Source organism: Strix aluco, chromosome 7 (assembly GCF_031877795.1).
Source record: "Strix aluco isolate bStrAlu1 chromosome 7, bStrAlu1.hap1, whole genome shotgun sequence".
NCBI lineage: Eukaryota > Metazoa > Chordata > Aves > Strigiformes > Strigidae > Strix > Strix aluco.
The window spans coordinates 23,340,470-23,349,106 of record NC_133937.1 but is presented as its reverse complement, the minus strand read 5'-3'; the positions used below and the strand labels follow the sequence as shown (position 1 = coordinate 23,349,106).

At 38.4% G+C, this 8,637-nt stretch overlaps 1 protein-coding gene across 1 annotated transcript in view; it reads left to right on the top strand.

Moving 5' to 3' along the window:
• The first annotated feature begins 62 nt into the window (after window positions 1-62).
• LGI1 (leucine rich glioma inactivated 1) overlaps window positions 63-8,637 on the top strand; it is a 35,050-nt gene continuing 26,475 nt past the window's right edge. The window contains exon 1 of the mRNA XM_074830934.1: window positions 63-218. The gene's annotated coding sequence lies outside the window, so the exon portion shown is untranslated. The remainder of the gene's footprint in view (window positions 219-8,637) is intronic.

Sequence of the window (8,637 nt, the reverse complement as noted above, 5' to 3'; positions counted from 1 at the left end):
GCCCGGCGGAGAGGGTCCCTCGGGGAGGGGCCGGGGAGGCGGGGGTCGCTCTGGAGGAGGCCCCTCGGGGAGGAAGGGCCCTGGGCGGCCGCTCCTCGGCGGGCAGGAGCTGCCAGACGTCCCCGGGGTCGGGCTTCGTGCAGTAGGTGAGTGCGCTGCCCTCACCGCGGCACAGACCCCGTCCACAGCCGCATTAACGCCCTGGCAGCCTCGGCAAGGTAATATGTAACATTGATTTCCACGTGTTTTAGCGGTTTCTCTTTTCAATCGCATCTCGCAGTTAGAAGGAAAGGCAATACGTGACCCAATTACTCTGCGAGGACCGACAGCAACTGGGTGATATGAGTTAGGGAGCCAGTGGGTTGCATCAGAGAAAAGAGCCTTATAAACTAAAACTGTTTTCTCATAAGGTAGCTGGGAAATACCAATCTTCAGCATTAAGTCATCAGATACAGCAAGTAGCTGTCAAGGAGTTGATACTGTTTCCCATCAAACATTAGGGCGCACAATACCTGAACCAGCATTTTGACTGCCGAGGTCTGAAGTGCTTTAATCCATCACAGATAGTTTCTTCTGCACTGTATCAGAGTTTCCAGCTGTGTTATTGATTCCTGGAGTCTTAAACCACAGATACACTTAATATAGGGAAATTTTCAAAATTGAGATACTACTACTGTCATTGTGATATATAAGTTGTAATATATAAGTTGTACCTAGTTGCTATTATGCAGTAAGGCAATCACACGCCATAGCTGACAGCCTACCTCCTTACCTTGGCTACCGAACCTCAGTTTTAAAAGCAAAAGTATTTTTTCTTCTGACCTAGTATTTGTGTCACTCGTTATGTTGTTATCATTCTGAAGGGATGTAAAGGTGATGCTAAAGTGTCCTGTGGAAAGGAACTGAGTGGCAATATGGTTATTTGAGTGTATGCAGTATTCTGCTGAAGTCCTACTGAATGTGGCCCGTTTCCTCTAAAGGGCAGAGACTCTGTTGCAAAAATGGAATTATCCTAATTAATAATTTAAATATCTCAAAATAAATAATGTATACCCACGAAGCTGTAATAGCAGGCATCTTTTTGTTGTTCCTTTCTTACGGAAGTGACAGGCTGCTTTAGTGTGAATGAATCCTGACATGATTCTGGAAACTGGGCCAACATACCATTGATTATGCACTTTGAAGAAAAGTGGGAAAGGTAGAGGAAAGATTTACAATTCTTGAATCTCTTGGCATTGTGCTGTGGCCACAAAAGCAGAAGCCTGCATAGTAAAAATAAAGTTTCCGGGACAGAGGAAAATTCTGCAGTGAGTCCAACTATAGCAACTGTTGTAGATGCTGAAGTTATTTTATAAACAGTTTTTCTGAGAATAGCAGCTAGATAATTTCATTTTACAATGTTATGCTTTTCTGACTGCATTGCTTTCAAACATCACCTGACTGGTTTTTATATGTGGGCTACAGTAATCTACAGCTGGGAAAGTGGATCAGAAATGGCCTCCTAAATAAATTGGAAGTTGAAACTGGACTTGTCCTTAACCCTTGCTATAAGTATTATGGTTTGATCCTATGGGATCCATAGTTTAAGTCTAGCATCAGTATGCTTTGACACCAAAAAGGACACTTCTCTCATATGAGCCCCACAGGACTGAAAGATATGGGGAAAAAGAAGAGAAGAGATGGGCATAACTCTTTGCAGGGTGAGACGTGCTATGGTTTTAAGTTGGATTTCAGTGATTGTACAACCAAACCTTAGGAGCAGTTTTCCATTACAGGTAAATCAATCTATGGGTTAGCTGCTGCTGAAGAGAGCATTCCTATTCTTGAACTGGCTCTACTGCTCATCTGACCACTTCTCAACTGCAGTATTTAATTTTCTGCTGGTCTGGCTCCTCTGACTGTCCTGCTGTGGTGCCTGATGAGTAACAGTGGTGGTGCTAAAAAAGGTTAGGGATGGAGGGATGGGGCAGGAGGGAAGGAGGAGGTGAGAAATGAGGGTCGCCCTTTGAGCAGCAGCTGTCTTAGATCATCTTAGCAGTAAAGTGAAACTATACTCTTAAATTACAGTAGCACTGAACTTCATGGCCCACAAAGGAGACAACATCACTGCAGTTCCTACTTTACTCCTGCCCTAAATCTAGAAATGGGCTACGTATGAGTGTATTCAGGAAGCTTAAGTCAGACATGATTTTAAAACCTTCAGGAAATAAATGTTTTTCTTCCCAAGTTTTCAAATCATCAACATATTCTTACTTCAACTGTAACCACTCAGTTTTTTGATGACTCAGTGTAACAATTCCATAGAAAACTTTGGGAAGAAGAAATGGCAATTTCTTCCCCCAAAAAGTCTTCCCAGGGATATTCTTAATAATACAAGGTAATGTCCATGATTCTCAAGAATAATCCCAAGAGTTCATCAGCTTCTCTCTATTTAAATTCATATTGTCTTTCTTCCAGTCACCTATGTAATATCAGATCATTTCATGTAGACCACGGAGATAGCCTCACTATGCAAAAAAAAAAAAAAGAGAAAAATTATTTTATTGAATTTGCCACTTCTTAGTCATCCAAATTCATTAAATGGGTGGTAAAACTGGTGCTGTCATGAAGACATTTATGAATACATGACTCATGTCATTTGTACTGGAGAGTAAAAGGTGCATTTTAACATCTGGGATGTGTGTTCAGGACAGACTTCTGACTTTCTTATAATTTGGGGGCAGCATTATGTTTACTTAAATAACCTGTTCATTTGTTTATTTAATTCCCCCATATTTTTATGGGGGGCGGTTTTATCAATGTGCATCTACTAAAAGAAGGTATTAAGTCATGGAGATGCAGAATTCAAAGTATCATACCTCACATGCTTATTGAATTGTTCCTAAAAGCTTCCAGTATAGGAGATTTCACAGCATAAATATCTATTAACCTCTTAAGTATTGATTAGGAAAGATACATCACCACTTGCATATGTTACCAACATCCAGATCCGCAGTTGCTGGGGAGCCCCAGTTGCAGCGAGGATTTAGAGAGCAAGTGGGAAGTCCTATGCGATGCGTCCATCCGTAGGTGAGGCATCCAAAGTCGCGGCAAGAGGGTCCAGCCTTATATACCAAAAACCAGCAAGTCAGAATGACTTGCACTTTTCTTTGAGCGGAAACATCTGGTTTCATCCTCCTGTTGGATTCCACCCAAAGCCTGAGCCGAGCTCGGAGCGGAGAACCAAGGGAGTTTCTAACAAGGCCAAACACTTGGGTTCTCAGCCTTGAACACTGCTAAACAAGGGAAGTTGGATACACATTCTCAGAGCATTTCATCTTCACCTCTAATTACCTCTTGTCTAAGCTACATCTTTCACTAGTGAGCATACATATTTTGTTAATGATCAGATACTAATTAATAAATGCTAATGGTAATACAGATTTTACTAATTAGCAGATACTAATACTGGATAATGTTTGGTTGTGAGGTTCATCTAGAGGTCAACTTTGTTTCAGGGCCTATTATTCAGGCCCTAGCACTACAGGTATATACGTTTTTTTCCTAATATCTAAGATAAATCTCCTTTGTTGCTACTTGAGATTATTTCTTAATGCCCTACATTAGTTGGTACAGAAAGCAAGAGTCATCATTTGAATAACAAATCTTTAAATACTGGAAGACGTATATCATAGAATCAGAGAATGGGTTGGGTTGGAAGGGACCTTAAAGACCATCTAGTTCCAACTCCCCTGCCATGGGCAGGGACACCTTCCACTAGACCAGGTTGCTCAAAGCCCCGTCCAACCTGGCCTTGAACACTGCCAGGGAGGGGGCAGCCATAACCTCTCTGGGCAACCTGTTCCAGTGTCTCACCACCCTCACAGTAAAGAATTTCTTCCTTAGATCTAATCTAAATCTACCTCTTTCAGTTTAGAACCGTTCCTATCCCTACACTCCTGATAAAGAGTCCCTCCTCATCTTTCCTGTAGCCCCCTTTAAGTACTGAAAGGCTGCAATATGGTCTCCCTGGAGCCTTCTCTTCTCCAGGCTGAACAAACCCAACTCTCTCTGCCTGTCCTCATGCCCACAGCCTTCCCTTTTGAAGGTAAAGAAAGTAAAGTACTTTAACCTTTCCATATAGGTTACATTTTTGAGAACTCTTATATGTTTTATTGCTCTTCTTCAGACTTGGATTTCTCTATATATTTCTAAGAAACACTAAGCATAGCTGTTTAGTCCTTATCAGTATTTAGCTAGGAAGAAGTACCTCAACCTTCCTGCAGGAGATTATTGCCTCCTAAGATCTTCTGGTAAAGTTGCTTAAACTCAACAGCTTCTGATTTGTTTGGTCAAAATTAGTTTGGTTAGCCGATTACAAAATTGGTCCAATTTTTAATGAAATAAATAAGGCAGCTTTGCCAGCAGGCCAGAAGAGGCAGCTACCACTGGTATGGAGAGCAAGGGCAAGGCTGTCACTGACAACTATATGCTTCATAAGACCTGTTTGCAGAGGACATTTATGACTACATTTGAGTTTGATTATGAGAAAGTAATGTGGAACCATCAAGAATGCTAGTAAAATTGAGATTTATCCTGTCTAATCTTTCCTCTTTCTCCATTAAGTTGAAAAATGATGAAATTAGACTTTCTAACATTATTTGATATTGGCACCTTCCTATCTTCTACACATCTATGAAGTTGCCAAATCATTTATTTTCGTGTCTTCATAGTACGAACAGTCTCATGGCATCTGTCGTGTTCCTGATTTTCATCTCTCTCTATCTAAAGCCCCCTAGTAATTTGTAGAAAAGCAAGCAGAACTAAAAATGGATGTTCACATATGCCAGTAATATCACATTCAGTAAGTGTAGTTCTTCTTTTAGATGTACCTGTGTACAACTTTAGGGATGTGCTATGGGTCCCAACAAGCCCCAAGTAAGGTATATACTTCAGTTAGGCAGCTGACTCCCAAGCCTAAGACTTCCTGACAGTCAGGGAAAACCAGCAGGGCTGTGCTGAGAGGCAGTAGCTCACACTCACCAGTTCCCATCACTGGGACTGGTCACTCCAGGCTAGTCATTAAAGACTACCATCATTCTGTAATCATCTAGAGATTATGTAAGGAGAGCAGGCTGTTGCAATTCATGTTTATTTTGTCAAATTCAGTAGATGGTATGTTCCATGTTTTTTGTCATACAAAGGATATCAAATATGGAGTTTAACTAGCCACTAGATGTCAATGTTGCTGTGGTAAAAGGCAAATGCAGTTTCATTTGTTTGGCTGGTAAGTAATGTATTCAATAAAAGCACTTCTAGATTCAAAATTTTTTCCAGTATAGAGTCAGTTACAAAAAATATCATAGACAAGTCTGTGCTATGTCCATTATTTCAAGAGCAGCTGTGCTGTTTTATGCTATTTTGAAGTTGCAATTACCATTTCAGCATGTAATCATTGTTAGAAAAGTGCATTTGAAAAAATAGCAGCTGATTGTTCATCAGTTTCCTCCCTTGTTCCAAAATCCCAGACCTTTGTATAAGTAACTGCAATCATTGTATTGCATTGTATTTGTTAATAAGATAAAATAGAGATAATAATATGATATCTAATCCTATTATAAGAGCATAGAATTTCCTAAATTCCAATTATCAATGGAAATTTTCCTCTTAATTATTTCTGTTGAACACTATCGGTGATCAATGTCAGATACATTGTGTGGGGACAGAATTTCTAGAACAGTAAGGATTCCAGTATGGTAAACAATTTGGAATACTTGGTTCATTTGAAAATCTGGCCCTGATTCTGTATAACTAAAGGCAGAACTGACAGAGGATGGAATTTTAGAAGGCCATATGAAGTAGAATTTGACCCATAGACCTTTCTTATTCCAGTCTCCTGTAATTCTAGGGTGAACAAATCACTGCAAACCTCCACACCTACTTAACTGCCTAATGCAGTCAGACTTTATCTGAAGGCAGTGGTTCTGTTTGCCATCTATAGAGCACTTAGTCTGAGACCAAAGTTTGGGAATTAGTTTTATAAACACCAATGCAAAGCTCAAGAAGAGGACAGTGCACATCTCAAATTCCAGATTGAGTTTGTTCTGCTGATAGGCTAAAAGTATAAAAAACCAAAGGCTTTTATTAAAAATGGAGTTGAAACTTTCAGTTGATGTGAATATCTCTGAAGAAGCAAAATATGAGGAAATTGCACCCTTATTCTTAGCTGATCAATATGGTAAATAGAATCCCAGTTTAGGCCACAATGTTAGAAAATATGGCCTAACCTGTTTTATTCCATTAGCTCCACCTCCTGTGGTGCAGATGAGGCCTCTCAACTTTAAGCACAATTCACAAAATAATTTTTTTGTTACTGTTGGCAGAGAAGCAGCCTTAATCTTCATTATCATGGACTGAATTAGTTTAAGTCGTGCTCAACACTTTATTTGATGGTAGCATCACTTATACTCTTAACACACTAATGAATCACAGATACATGAAGAACTGTTTCAATTTCTAACAGCTATTTTAGTTTTCTTGACTATGACTACAGAGTTATGTAAGAATCTTATCATAATATCTTGAAAACCAGATTGTTTCATTCATTCATTCATTCTGTTGCAATTAATGGAGCACTTGCGGCAACAACCTTGATCCAAAATTTTTTGTGAACTTCAAAAAATATCATTAAAATAAACTAGGCCACAATTCCTTTTTAAGATGTGTTGTAAATAATGCCAGTATGACCCTATAAAGACTGATTCAGTTATGGAAATAAATAATAAAGCAGACTTCAATCAAAAAATAATTTTTGGAAGCAACCTCCCATGTTATCTCTAAAGTTTGGGGTTTTTTTTTTCAAAAAGTGAAGAATTTTGCCTAATAAATCCCTACAGAGATATAGACTCCTGTCTAGTGTCCTTTAATTGTCACTGCTAGTGCCATGTTTGTTGTGTGGCAGGTAATTTTGGTCTTCAGAGTTTACAGTCTGGCAGCTCTAATGACAACAAAGCTCACTAAAAGATTAAACATGCATGTGGCATGTATAAACAAGTATAGTGACTTCGGCCTATCAAGAATTTAATTAAAAAGTAATTATCAGTATGCACAAAATACTACTTCTTAGTTTTATCAACCTACATTGAAATAAGTAGAATACAGAAACTAACTCCTTCAATGTGTTCCAGTTTTCATTTGAGGAGATTTTAGAAGTGCATTATGCTTAAATTCCCTGAAGTATGAACATTTTCCTAAGAGAGCAAAGAATGTTTAATCCTACTTTTATGTCTAGATCTGCTATGGTGGAAAGCAACTGACGGCATTCAAATACATAAATCCAAGAAAAAGGGAAATCTTTTTTTTCCAGTTTGATATCAGAATTATATAAGATGAAAAAATGGAAGAAAATAACAAGCAAGAGAATGAATGTACAGTAAAGTGGAAATAAAAAAACAACCGACAAGCAAGCAATGTACTTGTTTTCTTTAAACTGTATCATTTCCCACTGGATTTATTTTGTGAAAATTAAAAAAGTGAGCAAAGTTGTAGTCCATTGCACTTCTAAACCACAGTGGAAGAGATATGCATTCCCTTGTTTCCTGATAGGCATTTTTGTGCATAATGTCTACCATGTATGTATATTCGTAACATTCATTTATGATGAGAATTGAGGGAAGGTACAAATCATTTACAGTTGAATCTAAAGTCTTCTACATAAAAAGGTGAGTGACAAGTGACTATCTTGTGAGTCACAGACGCAGTTAAGCACTGTTCGTGTACCTAGCATTCTAGAAAACCTAGAAAGGAAAGGTGCCTCAGAGTCTGAGTCTAAGATATAATGTAATCTCATTCCTACATACATGTTCCAGAAAACACCTGGTTTTTCAGAGACGTGTTGCATCTTAACATAACCAAAAGTTGAGATCTTAATCCGGGAATCAAGGTGGTCAGTGCTGCAAACTGTACTAGGCTGGTCAGGTGTGTTCATCAGTGTTTTCCACTGGTTGTCCTAAAGCTAAGAAAATATTTCATAGCAGAGATTATTTGCAATACACAGTGGTGTAGTCAGGTGTTTGAAATCTCAAAGATAGATTTTAAAAATCACACTGGGATTACTTACGTAGTAAAGTAGTACAGTAACTGCATGTAGAGGCTGATAGTATCTGGGTTGAAGTGATCAATAGTTGATCATTCAGTGGAAACTGAAGGATACAGGAATATAAAGAGGCTGCTCTGAGCAGTGAAGTAGGATGAATCAGTAAAAATTCCTATTTCACTTTTTTTTATGAACGTAGGGTACTACTGTGAGACCTCATTTAATTAATAATACCATAAGCCATTCTGCTAGAACTGACCTCTCATTAGTAAAAGTATACTACTGATTGCCAGACTTTGGAAATAATAGGGGTTATATTTCAAATTAAATACAATTTTGTGTTATTTAATCACCAATATCATTCAGACATGAAGTACTGAAATACTATCTACCTTTCTACTAAAAGTATTGCTAGGATACTATTCATTCCATGGCTCCTAAGTGGAATGGGAAGGATAACTATCTTAAATAGGAACAATTAGTCTAACTTAGTTTCAAATATCAAGTTATGTTACTTAATAGCCAGCTGTGCAGTATCCACAACTCTAGAAGTAAAAATGGCA